General features: G+C 38.1%; 1 long non-coding RNA gene across 1 annotated transcript in view; it reads left to right on the top strand.

The window, feature by feature from the left end:
• Positions 1–268: 268 nt before the first annotated feature.
• LOC108544142 (uncharacterized) overlaps positions 269–20,902 on the top strand; it is a 41,146-nt gene continuing 20,512 nt past the window's right edge. Inside the window, exon 1 of the long non-coding RNA XR_001889747.1 lies at positions 269–449. This is a non-coding gene — a long non-coding RNA (uncharacterized LOC108544142). The remainder of the gene's footprint in view (positions 450–20,902) is intronic.

Genomic DNA, 20,902 nt, shown 5'->3' on the forward strand with positions numbered 1-20,902 from the left:
ATGCACTTGCCTCAGATAACTTCTCTCACTCTATAATACCCAGCTTAAACCTACTCCCTCATTTTAATACTCAAATACTTGCAGCCATGATAGAGGAGTAGAATTTCCTATGAAGAGTCTCAATAAGGAGGAGATAAATCAGATCTTCCTTGTGAGGAGCTATCCTACCCATAGCAGGACAATTAGCATGCCAACCTCTCCCCATACCCACCACAGAATGCCAACAGAACCCTATAACTATGGCAACAATCAAAAAAGGTGGCATAGGTATCTCAACCACTAGGTAGAAGGTACCAGCCCTATTCCTACTGAAAACGCATTAAAGTGATTAAAAGGAACGTCTTAAAAACAGAGGTTGGGCCTGAGCCTTCTGAAATGGACTACAAGTGTTAAGAACTTCAGCTCTGGAATCCAACTGCCTAGACCCAGATCTTCTGAATTTTTGGAAGGTAACTTAACTTTACTGTGTCTCCTTCTTTGTCATAAAATGGTATGATAATGTGCCTACCTCATAGGGCATTTCCAGGATTAAATGAAATAATACATGTAAAGTGGTTAGAAATTTGCCTGGCATGTAAGAATTCAAACAGATAATTACTACCTGTGATTTCTAATGCCTCCGTAAGTAACAGGTACTTAGGCACTCTTCCTGAAATACTGATTCTATGAATCTGCCTAATATTAATTATTCACGATTTCCTAAATGTGATAAGACAAGGTCATCAGATCAATTATCATTAGAGTTGGAATATTCATATGTCATTCACCTTTTGCTTTCTTTAAAAAAAAAATTTTCTTTGAAAATGAGCTTACCTTTGGAGGAATGCACCATAAACACAATGCATTAAATTTAGGCTGACTGTTGGTTAGCTGCACAATTGTTTCCTATTTTCACTTGTCACCCCAGCTCCAAAATTTGTTCAAGAACAAGTTTAGCTACATCAAACTTTTACTTGTGTTAATGACCTATAAGTGCCAGTCAGTAAGATGATGCATTCTCATTAGTGGTCTTCACCTCATTAGAAGCCTGCTCTCACTGATAATGGACCTCAGAGGTCAATACAAATCTCAGGAAGAATTCTCTTTAATTTAATAGATAGGTAGGTATGCAGAAGCCAAGTGCTATCTATACGCGGCTACATTTCACATGTCTACAATTGCAAAGGCATCTGAAGAAACCTAGCACTAAATCCCAACATGATTCCTGCTGAAGAAACCACCATTATGTCTAATATCAAGGAGAACTACAAAATTTGGATTTTTCCCATCAAGATTTCAGAAAGTACTAAGAGTCATCAGACTGATCTCAATAACATCCTGGAAAAAGCATCTATATTAAACACTTAAGAATTTATATATTTTTAAATATCTGATCTCATCTCACTTGATAAATAAATGAGCTGCAGTAGCAGGATCCTTAAAAGAAAAAAAAATGCAGTGTCATCCCTCAAGCGTTTTCAACAAAAGAGTCAATATTGAAACCTGAGGTAAAACAGTCAATGTCAAAAGTGATGTAGGTATTTCTGTTATTTCTGTTTCTCTCCAAAGGGACTGTTTTGTCTCAGTGTGCATGGGTGATTTTGTAGGTAATCAGCCAACCTAGGATCCACTTAAATAAAGGCACTTATAAAGGTAAGAGCATGGCTACTCCGCAAGCTTTCTAAAAGACAGTTTCTAAGAAGTGCAGGCTTACACATGCACAAGCTATCCAAAGTGGGATGTGTTTTCTGAGATAAACTGAAGAAGAAAAGTCTAAATCAACCTTCTCTTCAAAATAAACAAGACACATCAATTCAACAGAAATTACATACCCAGAAACGTGGCATTTTCGCCAAATACATATTTACAAACTATGTAGGCAAGAAGTTCTGAGATGCCACTGACACCCTGGCCATGTGTCAAGATTGAATCTCACATGAAAGAAATGAAATATGTAATTTGAACCCCAAAATCTAATTTTTCTTACAGGAAAAAGTAAAGCCCCAGAGATCTATGGATGGCTTTGTGTACTTATCTAAGCCATTTTTCTATCATAAAGTATTCACATTTCAGAAAGGCAAAGGTGAAGCAAAGTAGGAGCAAAATGGCAAAAATGTTTAAATGCTCAAACACTCTGGTGTCTATTCATAACCGCTCAGGAGCAGAAATCGAAAAGCAGAATTAGATCTGGCTTCTCTCTCAGGCGGTTCGATGATGATTCCGCTGATGCTACAGAATTCAGGTGAAACTTCAGCCAGTCAAGAGGACTAGGCAATTTGTAAAGACTTAGACTTCCAGTGAGCTCCTCGCTATGGTTGACACGGTGACAAAAATTATCTCCTAGCTTTCATGATTTCTAATCCGGAATGAAACCATGCCCATCCTGAGACGATGCGTTTGAGTCACCTTCCTACTAACTCTTCAGTTCTCTAATAAGGGGACTAGTAGCTAAGTGGCCGAGCACTCAATCCTTCACATACTCATCTCCCCAGCTCCTCACTTCGGCAGATGAGCCGGGATTTGCCTCTCGTCAAACCTGTGGAATAAACCACTCCGTCCGACTCGGCGATACTTCTCAAAAAAGAAAGAAAGGTAACATGTGCACGAAGTCATTGGTCTCTACAAAGAAAAAAAATGTCAAACTCGCTGTTCGACAGGATTTCATTCACAACCCTTTCACAAAGTGGTAGTCATTAGCCAATTACTCTTCAAACAGATAATTAAAGAAAATGCACACATACTATGCGCGCACACACGCACACACCCAAACCTGGGGTGGGGGGGCTGGGGGAGGGAATCTGTCAGGCCCCCAGAAAGTACCGGGTGGACACCGGCCCCGGTCGCGGTCTCCGCTCCCGGGCTGGCGCTCCCCAAGGACGCGTTGGGGACTGCGTTCCGCCTCGCTCCGCCCGGAACAGCCCGCAGCCCCCGCAGGCGTCTGCCCGCACCTCCTGCCCCCCATCCCTTCCCGGGCTCGGCCCGCGGCGTCCGCACCAGGTCCGGGGTGGGGCGGGGCACACTGTTGTCTGCTCTCTCCAAGCGTTCCGGAGCGCGCCGGCGCCACTTACATGCCCAACCGGAGCTGTAGGGCGCTTCCTGGCGGCCAGCCGGCAACCGCCCAGACGCAGAAGCACAGTCGCGAAGACATCTCGGCGAGGCTGATCCACCCTGGCCGCCGCCTGGGCTGCGCGCGGCAGGCCGTTCCGGCTCCGCAAGTCCGAACCCGGCGCAGAAGTTGGGCTAGTCGGGCAGAAGTTGGTGCAGAGCTCGCGAGGCTGGCGCGGTGCGTCTGTCTGCGGCGGGAACCGCAGCAGCTTGGCCCCAACAGGCGTCAGAGGCGGCTGGGAGTGCGGGAGGAGCGCTCGGGCGAGCCCCAGAGGCTGGGTGGCCGCTGAGCTGCATGCCCCTGCTCCGCCGGGAGCGACTGAAACCGAGTGAGCCCAGCCGCCCCGCAGCCCCCGCAGCCCCGATGCCATGGAAACGCGCTCGCCGCCCTCCCGCCCCAGCCCCTCCGGAGCGCTTAAAGAGACAGCCACTCCACCACCGCGGGCGCAAGGCGCTGCTGGGCGTCCCCCACCGCCCTGCGCCCTCCTCGCCCCCTCCTCTTCACCCAGCCGCGGCGGGGGCTGGGCTCTGGGGACGGGAAGGGCAGCTGGGACGGAAAATAAGGGGCTTCGCTCAGTACTCAGCCTAACTCTCCTCCCACCGCTTCCTACCCTCCCCGCTCCCAGCACACACACTCAAATCCCGCCAAAGAGCCCAAGCAGTCCTGGCTTTTCCCCTCAAACATCAGCCTGCTCAGAACCAAACCAGTTGTGCAGGAGCAGAGACCAAAAGAAGGCTGACTTTTGATTCTCTTGTTCTGCTCGCTCCCCACCCCGAGTCTGGGGAGTCGGTCAGAGCCGTAGGCTGAGGGAGGTGTGTTTGAAGTGGGAACCAACTGGCAGTTGATTGAGTCAAATCTGCCAAATCGACAGTTGCAGGACACATCGCCGACTCATCCAGAAATCCTCCTCACTCAAAACGGGGTCATCTCTCCGTTTTATTTGGCTATCATCTCATCCCCATTAGGCACCAGAGTTATAAGGAGGAGCCAACGCTTTTACAAACTTAATCCCTCCTTTCCTTCAAACCAGCTCCTTTCCCCCAAATATAAGGAGGAACAGCCTCTCCTGCTCGGAATGGGAAGCTCTCTGGCTGCGGTGCTGGCCAGCGCAGCCTGGGATGCACAGCCAAGCGCGAGGCAGTCGCCAGCAGCTCAGGCAGTCGTCTGTGCCTCTGCCCGGTGCCAGCTGCTGTCTGGAAGGCCACAAACCTCTGGAGTCTGTTTCGTGAAAATAAAAATCTATGGTGCATCGTGCCCTCCAATAAAGGACAGCCCAGACTCCGAAGCCATAATCTGCTGTTTATCCCTGAAAAAAAAAAAAATGGATCAATCTGCAGTGGGACGACTTTTTTCTTTGATTCCTAAACTGACCAAAAGTGGCTTTCCAGTGACTCGTTCATGTCAAATACTGTACTCAAAGTGGTACCACCTGATTTCCTCAGTTCTGGGAGCCCTAAAAGGATCTTTCCCAAATGGTTATGTGGGCTCCCTCTTGTCCTGCATGTTTGAAATAACCATCTGGCTCTTAGTTTCAGTGTTTTGAGCCTTTGTTCCCTTTTCTTTCTTCCTTTCTTTTCTTTTTCTTTTCTTTTCTTTTTTTTTTTTTTTTTTTTTTTTTTTTTTTTTTTTTTTTTTTTTTTTTTTTTTTTTTTTGGTTCTGTCGCCCAGGCTGGAGTGCAATGGCGAGATCTCGGCTCACTGCAATCTGCGCCTCCTGGGTTCAAGCCATTCTCCTGCTTCAGCCTCAACAGGCGCGCGCCACCACGCCCAGCTAATTTTTTGTATTTTCAGTAGAGATGGAGTTTCACCATGTTGGCCAGGATGGTCTCCTGACCTCGTTATCTGCCCTCCTCGGCCTCCCAAAGTGCTGGGATTACAGGCGTGAGCCACCGAGCCCGGCCCAGTTGGGCTTTTACAGAAGGGATTGAGAAGCAAACTTTTGTCGTTTCTCTGAAAAGGAAAAAAAAGATGGAGGTGAGATAAAACCAAACTGCACCTGAATTCTTCAGCATTCTGTGACTTTGCTCTCCTTGAGTTTCAGAGTATGGAATTCATGCCACCCTACAGTATCTTCTATTTCTCTGAGACATATCTGTATCTTTTACTTCTTTTAAAATTGAAGTTTAATTTAGTAAATTGAAAAAGCCACAGGTACAAGTACATAAGTAAACATCTTTGTCCTTTGACAAATATCTTTAACAAACATAATTTTTGAGCTCTTTCCACAATATAAATCATTACCTAACCCCCCTTATTTCATTAAAAAAAAAAAAAGATTCATTCTGACTTCTCTTTCTAAATGCCAGATATACATCAACCAGGCCTTCTCTAACCCCAGAGACAGTGGACTTGGTGACAGTGCTGATTGTCTACTGTAGAGATGCATTGTAACTTGGCTAACTAATTAGTTCTAATATTAACAGGCCTAGCATAGGCTGCTAAAACACGTTGACAATTTAAAATATATTTTTAACTCTTCTAACTTCTACTCAACCTCTTTGCCACCTTTTTAAACAAGTAACAAAGTTGATTGCCTAATTTCACCTCCTCTTTTTTTTCTTCCCTCTTCTGGTGAGATGCTAATGAACAGTGAAATGAGCAAGGCAGGCAGGGCATTGTGGGGGAACAAGGAAAGAAGAGAAACTGGCTAATACACAAAAATGGTGGTTTCTGAATTGAGTGTACTAACTATATAAGGTGGGGTTGTTTTTCTCCCCATCTGGATATAGCTATAGGTAAAAAAATAATAATAATCCTCTCCATTGATTCCATTTTTTGTTTGTCTTTTGAATGAAATGTAAAGACTCCAGATTGTTTCACTACAGTTTGATCTTAATTATTTTAATACAAATTTGTAGCATACCTAGAGATGACAGCAAAAATTAATTGTACTCCAAAATTTCCTTTGACTTGCTAAGCTTTTATTTGCTCCTGAACTAGTTTTAACTCTGCTTGGATGTATCTCCAACCAATTTCATCCCCTCCTGGAATGTAAAAAGTTTCTAAACATTCTCTTTCATAATATCACTGAAAGTCTTGCATAAATAATAGATCACATTTATTACAAGGCTAAGTTTTATGTAAGCCACAGCTAATATTCAGAACCATTTTAAAAGCTAAAGAATAATAGAAATACAAGAATGTTTGTAAATCATCTGATTGCATAGTTGTTTAGTAAAGGACAGCTTAGGTACGTGGGAAGTAACTAAGCCCATTGAAAATCATAAATTAGAAAATTTTCCTTTTATATACATTGGTTTCAAAGCACATTTTTACTATAGATGAATATTTGAAGCACTTAGGATGCTACAGAATAAATATGAATAGTGTACATTTCAAAAAGTGAGATTTATTTCAAATTATTCTAGCATGGATAATAATATGAACACAATGTCATGTAAGCAACATCATTAAATGAAATATACTCTTCTAACATAAGTGTTAAAATTTTGCCATGAACTTGAAAACACTGATTTGAAATCAGCTCCCCTTCTGCAGTATATTCATACAATTTTGAAATAACTGGTTATTTGGTTTGATTGGTTGGGTGTGCTATATCTTTAAAAAAACAAAGTATATGAAACCTGTTAGTTATAATCTTCCATATTACAAGAACAATGCAGTTTGGTATTTGGGGGTTGTTATGGACACACAAAATGAAGGCAGACACAGACAAAACAATTAACTCGGCCTTTATTGTCAAAGGAAAATAAATTTTAAATTTAACCAAGCAAGAGAATGAGCCAGTTACACAAAACCAATTTTAAAATAAGAGAATAAAAGTTTTGTGTTGATGATATCCCTTCTTTGGACATAAATATTACAGAAAAAAAATCCAGAAACATTATCTATTTTATTTTGTTAATGATCTTTCACAATCTCAATCTAGACAGATTCTTAAAAATGAGTTAGAAATTGAAGACAAACATTCTATCTAAAAGGAGTCCTAAAGATTTTGAGGGGGTCCTTCATGGGAATTCCACATGCCACTTCACTGTCCCTCCAGACCTGTATCAAAGGAGTAATAAATCTAACCAGCTTCTTTCTCGTTAGGAAGGGGTGGGGTAAGCCAATTTAATGCTTTATGTATGCTGGTTGTAAAAGGGGATGCTTACCTAAAAAAAATAAATTCCGACCAGATGTTCTAAAAATCTTCTTGAGTTCCTGCTTGAAGCTTTACAGTTACCAAATACTTTATCTTCTCATCTGTCTTCTTCTCATTGAGAAATTGTTGATCCATGTCAATTCAACAAGCAGGCTGCTACAAAAACCTTCCAGCCAAAGCTTTTCAGTCCTGCTCTCCTGCACACAAAAACTTCCAGTGTCTATATGGGGACAGGAAAGGAGTACAGGCCACTTCATTCAGCAGGTGTTGTAGGTTGAAAGAGGAGGAGGTCAGAAAGCAATTCTTTAAAGGACAGCTTCTGTCACCTGAAAGTGTAATAAATTGCCATTATAAAAATGCCCACAAGCACTAATGAGCCATGCACATTGAAATCTTGATATCAGGCAAAATAGAACAAAATTCACCTGGGAACCAACTGAGATTGTCACACCAAGATGTGAATAATCATTCTCCCTTTGGCTTAATCTGCCACTAAATTCTGCCCCTCCAAATCCATAGTTTTTTTTCTCTCTCTTTTTATAGAAAATAATAAAGTCTTCATAAAACTCATGAAATATATGGCTAGTGATTTATACATAATTTCTCAGCACTCCAATCCTCATTGGTCATAAAGACTTCCCAATCAGATTTGAGTTAAATGGAATGATCAGATCTGGAATTATATGTATTTATTAGAACAGAATTGGAAGATTAGCCCAAATACATATTTTTTTAGAAACTACTTTGCACAGATCATGCTTTTTTGGGGGCATATGGGGTGAAAAATATGTAACTTTAAATTTATAATCTTAACCATTTTTAAGTGTATAATCCTGTACTGTTAAGTATATTGTTGTGCAACAGATCTCTAGAACTTTTTTATCTTGCAAACTGAATCCATATCCATAAATACTAATTCTCCCTCTCCCTTTCTCCCAGCCCTTGGCAACCGCCTTTCTATTTTCTGTTTCTGTGTTCACTATTTTAGATACTTCATATGAATAGAATCATAGAGTATTTGTTCCTTTATGACTGGCTTATTTTGCTTAGCATAATAACCTTGAGGTTCATCCATATTGTGGCACATGACAGGATTTCCTCCTTTTTAAGGCTTTATAATATTCCATTGTATGTATATAAATTTTCTTTATCCATTAATCTGTCATTGAACATTTGGGTTGTTTCCACCTCTTGGCTATTGTAAATAATGCTGCAATAAACATGGATGTTCAAATATCTTTTTGAGATCTTGCTTTTAATTATTCTGGCTATATACCCAAAAGTGGGATTGCTGGAACATACGGTAGTTCTATTTTTAACATTTTGAGGAAGTTTCATACACTTTTCCATAATGGTTATACTAATTTACCAACAGCATGCAAAGGCTTTCTTTTCTCCATATCCTTTCCAATATTTGTTATATTTTGCCTTTTTGATAATAGTCATTCTAACAGGTATGAGGTGATACCTCATTGTGGTTGTAATTTGAATTTATCTGATGATTAGTGATATTAAGTAACTTTTCATACACCTGTTGGACATTTTTATGTCTTCTTGGGAAAATGTCTATTCAGGTTCTTTGCCCATTTTTAAAAATTGGGTTATTTGTTTTCTTCCTATTGAATCGTTTGAGTTTCTTTTATAGACATACCTTAGAGATACTGCAAGTTCAATTCCAGACCACCACAATAATATGACTATTATATTCATATATATGAATATGACCACCCAATAAAGTGAATCACATGAATTTTTTTGTTTCCCAGTACATATAAAAATTACATTTACACTATACTGTAAACTATTAAGTGTGCAATAGCATTATGTTTAAGTGTGCAATAGCATTATGTTTAAAAAAAAGGTACATACTTTACTGTAAAAAAATACTGCTAAAAAAAGGCTAACAATTAACTGAGCCTTCAGTAAGTCATACTCTTTGCTGGTGGAGGCTCTTGCCTCAATGTTAGTGGCAGCTGACTGATCAGAGTAGTGATTGCTATAGGTTGGGATGGCTGTGGACATTTCTTAAAAGAAGACAACAATAAAGTTTGCCCCATTGACTGACTCTCTTTCACAAAAGATTTGTCTGTAGCATGCAATACTATTTACAGCATTTCCTCACAGCAGAACTTCTTTCCAACGTGGAGTTAATTCTTGCAGATGCTGTGGTTGCCTCATCAACTAAGCTACGTAATAATCTAAATCTTTTGTTGTCATTTGAACAATGTGCAAAGTATCTTCATCAGAAGTAGTCTCCATCTAAAAAATATCATTTTCATTGCTCATCTATAAGTGCCAACTCTTTAATGTTTGATCGTGAGATTTCAGTATTTCAATCACATCTTCAGATTCCACTTTGAATTCTAGTTCACTTACTATTTCCACTACATCAGCAGTTCCTTCCTCAACTGAAATCCTGAACCTCTCAAAGTCATCCATGAGAGTTAGAATAAACTTCTTCCAAACTTCTTTTAATGCTGTTATTTTGACCTCCTCATCATGAATGTTCTTAATTACATACAAAATGGTGAATTCTTTCCAGAAGGTTTTCCATTTTCTTTTCCTGTATACATCAGAAGAATCACTACATTTGGCAGCTATCATCTTACAAAATGAATTTTTGCCATTATAAAAATGTGTAAGCCCAAATTGTGGCTTAGGCTCTAACTCACCAGCCCAAAATGATGGTGCTTGAAAGTTCATTATTTTATACTTTCATACAAACATAGAGCACATTTGCACCTGGAGTATTTTCTATAGTTTTGTTTGTGTGTTTGTACAGCAGATGAAACAGGCAGCTTCAGCTTACTATACGACTATAGAGCATAGTATCGAAAGTATAGGCAGCATACTCTCAAGAAAGTGAAAAGACAACTCATAGAAAGATTTAAAATATTTATGTCATATATCTGAAAAAAGATTAGTATTCAGCATATATAAAGAATGCTTACAACTCAACAATTTTTAAAAATGGGAAAATGATTTAGATAGACATTTAGAAGATATATAAAAAGTCAATAAACACGTGAAAAGAGGCTCAACATCATTAATCATTAGGGAAATGCCATTCAAAATCATAATGAAATGCTACTTCACACCTACTGTGATGCTGTAATACAATCAAAGGTACAACAACAAATGTTGGCAATGATATGGAAAATTGGAATCTTCATACATTGCTGGTAAGAATGTAGTGATACAGCCACTTTGAAAAATAGCTTGGTAGTTCTTCCAAACATCAGACATAAAGTTGCCGTATGACCCAACAATCTCACTGCTAGGCCAAGATAATCAAAAACATGTCCACACAAAGACTTGTACAATAATATTCATAGCAGCATTATTTATAATAGCCAAAAATTGGAGATAACTTCAATGTTCATCAATTAACAAACAGATAAACATAAACAAAATGTGGTACATCTATACAGTAGAATATTACATAGCCATAAATAAAAAGGAATGAAGTACTGATATATGCTACAACATGGGTGAACCTTGAAAACCTTATGCTAAGTAAAAGAGGTCAGACAAAATGGGCCACATATTGACTTATGAATCTATGTATATAAAAGGTCTAGAATAGACAAATTCATAAAGACAGAAAGTGAATTAGTGGTTTTGAGAGGCTGGGGGCAGGAAGAAATGGGGAGTGACTGTTAATATGTATAGGGTTTCTTTTGGGGGTGATGATATGTTCTGGAATTAGATAGTAGTGATGATTCTGGAATTAGATATCTGCAATTAGTATTTTCACACAACTTCGGGAAAATATTGAAAAGCACTTTAAAAGGATAAATTTTGTGGTATGTAAATTATATCTCTCAAAAAAAAAAAAAAAAAGCACAGTCTCAGACCAATGTCAAACTGCAAAGTGTTTTATACTGGTCCTCAACAAGATGAGAAGCTTATGCCAGAATGAAAGCAGACTAAAGCACTAAGCACATTAGTTTAGCAGACTCTTTTATGACAAGATTTTTTTCAATGGAGTATGCAGTCCATTGACTTTGATTCTGAGGTAAGCTTCTTATCACTCTGTGGGCCAGGTAATGAAGAGTTTAAAAACCAGCCATTTTAAGCAAAGCATCTATAATCTAAATGCCTCACTTTGAGAGTGCACTTGCCATTGGTTACATGATACACTATTGAATAAATTAAGATATTCATAATTTTTAAGGAAAACATTCCAAACATATATGTTATCTATTGCTTGTACTTAGTAACATAACTTCAATTCCACTCATCATGCCTCTGTATGCCATGCAGAGAGTTAGGTAACAGAAATAAAGAAGAAAGAGGAGCAGAAGAAAGAGGAGGAGACTAGGAAGTTGAGAAGAAGGAAAGGTGAAGGAGGAGGAAGAAACATCTAAATAGTAAGACAGACGCTGCATGCTCAAAGAGTTTACTCTATCTCAGATGAGTCAGCCATGTGACTTGTCCAATGTGTCCAATGTGATTAGTATCATGAGATAAGTAGGTAAAAAATGCAGATAACTGAGGCGTTACTTTGGGGAAGCATATGCTTTCTATATGTCAAGAAATTCTTCCTCCAGCTGTATATGAGGTGAGTCATAAAGAATGAATAGAAGTTCCAAAGGCACACATGTTTGAACATTAAAGAATGGACCAGAGTTAATTTAACAAGAAGGCCATTTGTATAAATTGGAATTTGTCAAAGTGTGGTCCCCAAACCAGCAGCATCAGCATTGCCTGAGGACTTGTCAGAAATAATTCTCAGGCCCGTCCAATACTACTGAACCAGACAGTCTGAGGGTGGGGGTTCGTGTTTTGACTTGTCAGAAATAATTCTCAGGCCCATCCAATACTACTGAACCAGACAGTCTGAGGGTGGGGGTTTGTGTTTTGACAAGCCCTTCAAGTGATTACGATGCATACAAAAGTTTGAAAACAGTTGTTTTAGAGAAATATAGCAAATAGTTTAAAAAAAAGATGCTAAATTTTAAAAGGAAAAACAAAACATAGAGTTCCAATTTAACACAATAAAATCGACCACACAGTTTTATCTTTTCTCCCTCCTAAACCTCATTAACTGAAGATTAAATAAATGTTTTAAGTTCTTATCCAACCAAGTCGAACAGAAGAGGAGAAAACAACTACCAACTGTTTCAAAATAGTTTGGAAGATAGAAGCCTGATGCAGGATTCCTAACTGCCTTCATAGAGAGAAGTCACAAAAGTTACAGGGTTAGTGCCTCCAGAAGGCAATGTCTGTAAGAAGAGAAGTGACTTCACTCATGAGAGAAGATGGCTGAGGGACTTAGTGCTTGAAGGCACTAAGCATCCTGGAAGATGACATTGATGAGGGATCTGGATGTAAAATACATAGAGTAATTGACTCCCTGGTGTTCCCTTCTCCTTCTGCCCCTCAGGAGACAGGGGATATATTCTCTGGAGAAACTGAGCTGCAGGGGTCCAGCTTTGACAGAGATGAATCAGAGGGCTGAGCAAAAGAGAACTAGGTAAAAGTCTACAGGATGAACTGAGGGGCTCTCACAGCTCATCTCACTTGTGTTTCCCAGAAACTTGTGTCTAAGTACGTATCTTGCACCATGAGGGAGGTTGGAGGATTGTCTTCTGGAGATCTCAATCAAAGGACCAGTAACTGATAACCTTCAAGTGAAGTCCACCATTTGACTACTCCCATCCACAAAAACAGCTTCCTTTGAATATAATCGTTTTAGTGCTTACTCTTAAATATAATCAGCCAAGAATCACCAGATATGAAGAAAGTTTCAAGTTTGTAGAGAGCTACGTGTAAAGAACAGATATAAAGAAACTGAGAAAAGAAATGCATTCTCCTTACCCCAATTATCTTCAGAAACACAAAAGGATACTTTACATTTACATACACAAAATTGTTTAGCTGTGAAAAAGGAACATTAAGTAAATGAGAGATAGGTCTTTGACATTAAAAACAAGATAACTGCAGTGAAAAAAATATTTAACGGAAAGGTTAGAAATAAATCAAGAAAATCTCTCAGAAGAGCGAGAGAAAATAGAAAAGAAAAGAAAAGGAAATCAGTAAATTAATCTAGGAGAACTAGAAAGAGAGGAAAGGGGAAAACAAAATGAGGAAATTATCAAAGAAATACTTCAAGAACTGAAAGACATATCTCTAAACTGAAATGGCCCACAGAGTACCTGGGACAATAAAGACTCACCTCATCATGAAATTTCAGAACAGACACAACAGAAAGAAAATCCTAAAAGGAGCAGAGATAGCACACATACGAAAGATATCATTCAGAATATCATTGGACTTTTGGAAAAGAAACATCAAAATGATATAAAATAGGGAAGCAATAACTTCAAAATATAGAGGGAAACAATTTTAACCTACTATTCCATACTCAGCTAAACTATCAATCAAGAGTAAAAGTAAAACATTTTCCAGACATATAAAAACTAAAAAAACTGAGCCCCACCATACCCTTTCCTGGAAGCTACCGGAGGAAATGCCTCAGCAAAATGAAGAAGTGAATTAAGAAAGAAGAGCATATGAACACCAGAAAATAGGCAAAGGGAATTTGTAGGAAATTGGCAAAGGGAATTGTACAATTCAAGCTATGAGCCAGAACTAAAAAGTGTCCTATTAAATGAGAATGAGTAGGGAGTAGAGGATGAATATCTCCAAATGATAAAAGGAGGTAGGTCATTTAGTGTGTTTGGGAGTTACAGAATTTATTTCTGTGCATGGAACATTTGAGGGGAAAATGAACTACTTATGTATGAGAAAACACAAGACAATTATTAACTATAGAAAAAATCGAAGTTCATATGAGAAAATAAATCTTCTAAGACATTATTTGGCTTAGCTGTAAACAATATTCCACATATAAAATAATGCAAATATTCATACAGACATAATTGAGAGCACAGAGGAGAGGAAGAAGATTTAGGAAGCGTGGATACAGCAGATCCAAAACAGAGAGGAAGTTAATGAATATAGGTTAATGTTGATAAGTTATGAAGTAGCGAATGGGATATTCTATCAGATAGTGGTATATGTATGAAAAAACAAAGTAAAGTTATAGGACAGAAAAAGAAGAGAAAAGCAGACTGTTTTGTAATGTGATCAAGCTTTCTCTGAGCAGATGCATGAATTCTTGGAAGAAAATAGTCATTCCAAATTTGGGGAGTAAATATTCCAGGCAGCAGTAATAACAAACGTTTTAAAATTTTGAAACAGAAATAAATTTGGTGTGTGTCAGAGAGGACAAGAAGACCAGTAAGCACTGAGCAGACAGGAACAATAAAAGAAACATAACTATATAGGAGAAAAAAAAAATGAGTTTCAAGATAGAGATATATCTAAGAAGATTCCATGATTCATAGAAAAACAAAACAGTATCATATCTGAAATCCATATCATGGATTTCTCCTGTTCCACATTACCCTGTCTTAACTTCTTTACCATTTTTGTAGCACCAATCATTAACACCACAAGGTCCTGTATTGTAATAAACACTCAGCAAAAAGTTATTTGGTTAATATATCTGCATCTACTGCTTGTCAAGGAATTAGTTCATTACCAAATAAATCATGCCTCCTCACATTTCTATCTGCTCTACTCCATTTTGCATTTCTCAATATAATCTTCATCTTCCTGATTTCCTATTTGCATTTTAAATAGTAGTGACTTATAATATTTCACATTTTCTGAAAACACAAAGCTCTTGTGTAGAAATTATAATTAGGCTGGCTGGGCAATGTTCTATTATTAGTAAGAATTATGATTTTTTTTTGGAGTTGTGGGTTAATTGCTAATAACTGTATGCAGTGTTTTCCCTCAAGATGTTTTCTATTACAGTAATTAACTGAGCAGCTGGGAGAGCAGACATTAACCATTTATCTTCACAGTAGCCCTCACTTGGGACTCTCCCAAAACCTTTGCACATGGCTTTATTTGTTGTTTGATAGGTAATTTAGGAAAGAAGAATAAATGATATAGGATGTTCATACTTTGGGATAGACAGCAAGTTTAAAACTTTTTTTGGAAGAATTCTTTATCATGTATGTGATAAATAGATTCTGAGAACCACAGAATGTATTTTAGTTAAACAGACTTCCTGGGCTAGTTTTTATGGGCATGCTTCTTTTAATATCCTCATATAATGAAATTCTATCACAGTGTATGCGTCAGAAGCCTGAGTTACTCTGAAGACACCACTGGTTTATCTGTTTACAAAGTAGATTGGATCAGTGAAAGCTGGTTAATACTACAAAGTCTGTTCCATAAAACTTTAGGAGCCGCTTTGCCTGACAGCCCTATTCTTTTTCATGATAGCAGAATCCCATCAGATTATTAACTCAGCTCTGCTCCTTGATTTCAGTATCCTGCATCTCCCTCTGAGACTCTTGGTTCTTCCATGTGTGAATTCCTGCTTACTACCTGCTATGGCCCCAATCTCAATACTCTATGAAAAATCTGATGCTTGACCCCAGCTTCTCCTTACCAACTCCGCTATTGTTAAATGGACTCTAGCCCTGCCAACTTCCTTTCTATAGAATGCAAATACCTGTATCTTTTCTTAGTACAAGGGCATTAATTTTCTTTTAAGGGGGCATTTTATTTAATATTGTTTTAAAAAAGCAATGTCCAAACCACAAGCAGCACTTAGTACAGAAGAAGAAAAAAGATGAAGGTAGACTTTTAGAAAATTGTTAGGTACATAAGAATGTTTTATCTTCCCTCCTGTTGAATAAAATAATACATTTTCTACTATTCAGATATCATCACTTTTTTTAACCCCGTTTCTCCAGAGGCAAAAATTTTATTTCTTCTTAAGATTACGCCTTTTCTTTGAGTCCAGAAAAGCTCTGGGTTTATACTGTCATGAGCATTTGGTTGTAAAAGCCTCACTAGAAAGAAAGCTATCTGATTTTCTGTAATTTCACAGAAGCCACACAAAAAAAGAGCATGCCAGGGCCTCTGGTAAATGAGGCTGGCTGCAGTTTCCCTCCCACTCTGAAAATTTCAGTTACGGGACCCTGATCTTCTGTGCTGTGGTTGGCGGTGGCTTGGTACAACCCATTGGGGCCAGTCAGTCAGTGTCAGTGGTCAAAAGGAAGATTCACCTATCAGAGACCATGCTCATGAGTCTAAAATTGTCAGGTCTGAAGCCTATTTTGTATTTGAGACATCCTGAATATTTGAAGGCAAACAAAACTGTAGTATATGTGAGGGGAACTTTCCATACAGATTAGACACTAGAAAACTCACCAAGAGCCTGAGCCATTGACTGGAACAACCTGGAAACATTGACAAGACAACCAAAGTTACTAGGATGTGGAGTCTGGATTAGATACAAATGAGTGTGAGTCTGTGGTCCTCAGCGTCAGTGAGAACTTCAAGCAAAAATAAAGCAATATCCTGTGTACCTTCTTGGAAAGGAAATTTATCTGACCACTTAGATGTGGATGAGGAAGCTCTGGGGCATCCTGCTTCTTCTTCTAGAAAACCTGGATTCCATGGACTCACTCTCTCTGTACAGCATTCAGACCTAAACGATGCTATCTGCTTAATTATTTATAAACAGTGCCTTGAAGGGAAATGCTTTAATGAATCTTTTTTGATTGACTGGTTGTTGAACCAGTTTTGGAAAAGCCCTGCAAAGCATGACTCAAAATATAAACTGAATTTAGAAAATATCAGCTTACATATGCCAAAAAAAATGGTAAGCACTTCTTAACTTGCCCTCACAATTTTTCCTCGTGGCAAACCATTTTCCAACACACTCCCAGCAGTAACTAACATGGGAAAGTTAAAAAAAAAAAAAAAAGCGAATATTTTCTGCCCACCTAACAATGAAATTCATGTGATAAAATTTGAGTTGCTTATTTCACATTCATATCCAAATGTTTTAATTTTACTGTCCACTACCCCCATCCAAATTTATTTTGAGCTCCTTGAGATGGAAAATATGTCTCTTAACCATTTATCCTCACAGGAGCCCAGACACTGTTTGGTGAGGCCATGTTGAATGATTGAAGTACTTTAATTAAAACCAAATATCCTAGGCCAGGCGCGGTGGCTCACACCTGTAATCCCAACACTTTGAGAGGCCGAGGCAGGTGCATCACGAGGTCAGGAGATCGAGACCATCCTGGCTAACATGGTAAAACCCCATCTCTACTAAAAATACAAAAAATTAGCCAGGCATGGTGGCGGGCACATGTAGTCCCAGCTACTTGGGAGGCTGAGGCAGGAGAATGGCGTGAACCCCGGAGGCAGAGCTTGCAGTGAGCCGAGATCATGCCACAGCACTCCAGCCTGGGCGACAGAGCGAGACTCTGTCGAAAAACAAACAAACAAACAAACAAAACAAATATCCTAAAGGCCAACTAAAAACTAACAAAAAAGTTAACTTATATTGCCATTAATACCTTGATTAACAGGAAAAAAAAGTAAGATAACAATATCTCTTTTGGTTAAAATATAAACACCATCCCATCTAAGAAATTAAAACCGAGGACAAGTCTTGACATTTGGCGAGTTCTTTATAAGCAAAGAAACGCATAAGGTTTTGCTGTAATTCAAGAGCCACTCTTGTCAGCGCTTTAAAGAGAGTAGAAATTAAGCTACATTAAAGCTTGTCTTGGCCCAGTTATAGAATGAGAGCAAGCATCTATGGAATGGTTCCAGGATAGGTTTCAAATCAGTTTGAATCCCACTATTGGGTCCTTATTAGGACTTCAGGGGACAGCCAAGAATTACATTTAATTCATTATCTTGTTCTGAAAGTGGTACATTGACTGCTACACAAATTGAAAGCAGCATTTACACAAGCTAATACCTATGGTATCTTTCCAATTTATCTTTTAGGCATTATCACTTCCCAGTGTGCCTCCTTGAAAGTTTGACATGTGGCCTGAATTCTCATTTTGTAGGATGATAGCTATTCACCCTGAAGAGAACATTGAAGAAAATGGCCCTGCATTAAAGTGCTAAGAATGCTACCTGAAATACATTTTAAAAGATTTGAAAATAGCTACAGCCTTGTGGCAGAAATTGTGTTAAGAACATACCTTCTAAGCAGTTCATTCTCTCTAGATTAAGCTGCAGCATTCTTGAGTTAATTCATTGCTGTTTAGCTCATGTTAGTCAATCTGGTGTAAATTCACAATGGAATTATTGTCCCCCTTTTTGAAACATTCAAGGCAACCAATTTTTGTCCTTCACTGTTCTTGAAAAGAGAGAAAATTTAAACAATATGTTTGTCTCTGTGATGTCAAAATAACTATGTTAAAATTCAAGACAGGAAACTGTTCCTTTAGTAAACCAGGAGGGATGAAGCAGGAAGAAATGTTGCCCACATATAGAGTGACTTTGAATAGTTCATTGATCTCACTGCTTAGCACCCCCTTTTATAGAGTATTAACAAAACCCTGCATAGATATGAAATTGACAGTATAATCCTAGAGTGTTTTATGTTACTAGACACTAGCGACTGAGAATACTGTATTGACTCTCAGATTTCAGCCAATAGCCCTCCAAACAACTCATATTAATGCTGTACATTGATATGAAACCTTTCTTCCAAAAGGACAAAGCACTTCCTTAAAATTGCCTTGCTGGGTTTTATAACAACTCAACGATGAGACTGAGACCACGGTGTGTTAAACTGAGATAATACATTGAGTTTTCTCATTTTCAATCTACTATTTCAAACACTTAATCATTAGTTGTCCTTTCAGTCTCCAAGAATGGCAGAAATTATCCATTCTATACAAGATTTGAAAAAGGTTATGTTTCAGAGAAGGTTCTTTTGGAGTCTATAAACCATTAAATAAAAGTGTAAAATCAATTGTATAAGACATAAGCGACTTTCTTTTCAGCTAAGGTTTCTATTTTCCATCCCGAAGAAAATAACATGAATGTTAGAAAATATCAATAAAATAGATATTTTCAGTAACTGTACAAAATATTTCAAGAGTTAAGCACACTCTTTACTAATTGAGAATGCTTGACTAACCTTTTAACTGCAGAAAGCTTTCACTGGTCTTTTAAAAATGTAAGGATTAGCCATATTAGGAAATATTTAAGAACATTTTGATGCAGATATCAAATGAAAGAATAGGGTTTTTTTAGAAGTTAATTATGTCTTACTTTCTTATGTTATTTCTAGTCTCTGACTTAACAACATGCAGTGCCTAAATTACAAAATCTGCTACCAGATATAATAAATGCCTGAAGAAATGAACACTATAAGATCAAAGCTCTATACAAGTGCAAAGTAAAGAGAGGCTTAGTGGTCCAAAGCAAGTTATACAAGTCAAGGCCTCTGTCATTAATTTGACTTCCTGTTTTGTTGAATCTAATATGATGAGCTAACGCCTAACCCAATGCATTGCCCTTCTCTGTTCTTTTTAGAGCACCTCTTCCCTTACCTTCCTCTTAATCACTCAATCCTTTGAAGATATATATATCAATGAGAAGGAAAATCCTTTCCTAAAGCTAGCAGCTCACAGTTAGCATCTCATTGAAATTTCACAAGGAGGAGCACTGAGCATGTAAGTTTTTGCCCTCTGCTTTGATAAGCTGCATGATGGCTTTACCCAACACTCACCGTTACAATTGTATTTGCCCTTTGGATTAAAACATAGTGAAGGAGAAAATATATGTTTCATTTAGGTTTAAATGATCTCAAACCAGCAAAATCATGTGCCATCTTTGCCTTTTCTAGATTCCATATACTTTCTTTTTCATTTGGAGCAATAGTGTGTTTGGTTAATAACCTGTTTTCTGCTGCTAAGGGAGCTGAAGTGCCATTAACACATATTAAAGTACCATTGATTCCATTAGCCCCGACAAGCACTAAATCCCAATTTCTTTTTAAATAAGCATTAAAACAAATGCAGATGTCCTTTATTAACAAGTAACATGCTGAGCAACCCTTATTGCAATTGTTTAATATATGAGAGATGTCTTAAAGACCAAGTTAGAATCTCAAGGAGCTGAAATGCTAGAGCTTGGGTACAATGAAAAACAAGTGAAGGAATGAATATGAATTTCCTCCATGCATAGGAGCCTATCCAAAGTGCCATTTTTTAAATCTCTCAGGTTAGAAACAATCACTTTTCACTTTCATATGCTTTCACATCCGTATATTATAATACAAGTAATACCACATCAGTAAAGAGACACAAGTTATAGAGTTACAATAAACTAATTTATGATTGGGGAACCTAGACCCAGGAGATGAATATGGCTTAGATGGACTCTCCTCTGTGGCCTCTACATGTGATCCCCATAATTAGATGTTCCCACAGAATAGTCAAACACTTGCCTAGGAAGGAATCTCACAGGAAAAACAACTATGACCCTGGGCATCAGGCCTTCTTAAAAATATGAGTATTCTAAGACCCTATCTTATCCTAGGAGAACTTAGAATCTTCCAATTAAACAGTAGAACCAAATTTGTGGCAAAAACAAATATGTTTCAACTTTATGGTATTAGTCTCATTCCTAAACACTGCTTTATTTCTTTATCTCTTCCCTGCTTGTTTATCATCTCTTCTTCACCTATTTCTACTGTGTATTGTGTTATTTTTATATATTCCTTGTGATCTGTTTTTAATATTTTTTCAAGTAAAGTTGAAAGTAATAAGACAAACGTGAGAGATATTGACTCATTTTGCTTGCTGCTGTATTTGCAGAGCCTAGAATAGTGTCTGATACATACAAGGCAT

Source organism: Rhinopithecus bieti, unplaced genomic scaffold (genome assembly GCF_001698545.2).
Source record: "Rhinopithecus bieti isolate Rb0 unplaced genomic scaffold, ASM169854v2 scaffold_25901, whole genome shotgun sequence".
NCBI classification, from domain to species: Eukaryota; Metazoa; Chordata; class Mammalia; order Primates; family Cercopithecidae; genus Rhinopithecus; species Rhinopithecus bieti.